This window comes from Pongo abelii, chromosome 18, assembly GCF_028885655.2.
Source record: "Pongo abelii isolate AG06213 chromosome 18, NHGRI_mPonAbe1-v2.0_pri, whole genome shotgun sequence".
Taxonomy (NCBI): domain Eukaryota; kingdom Metazoa; phylum Chordata; class Mammalia; order Primates; family Hominidae; genus Pongo; species Pongo abelii.
This window is the reverse complement of record NC_072003.2, coordinates 3,281,378-3,281,597: the sequence shown is the minus strand read 5'-3', so window position 1 is coordinate 3,281,597 and position 220 is coordinate 3,281,378.

Sequence of the window (220 nt, the reverse complement as noted above, 5' to 3'; positions counted from 1 at the left end):
CTGCTCAGTTCACTGAAAGCAGACGCTGGAGCCTGTTGCCCAAGCAACGGCCCCGCCCCGCCCACGGGAGGCGCCGGTGATTGGCCGCAGCCCCCGTGGCCCCGCCCCCGCCACTCAGCCCCGCCCCGCCGCCCTCACCTGCGCGTTCCCGTTCGCGTCCCCGATCGGCAGCTCCATCGAGCTGGGAGGGTCACCCTAGCGTGGCCGACCTCGGCCGGTG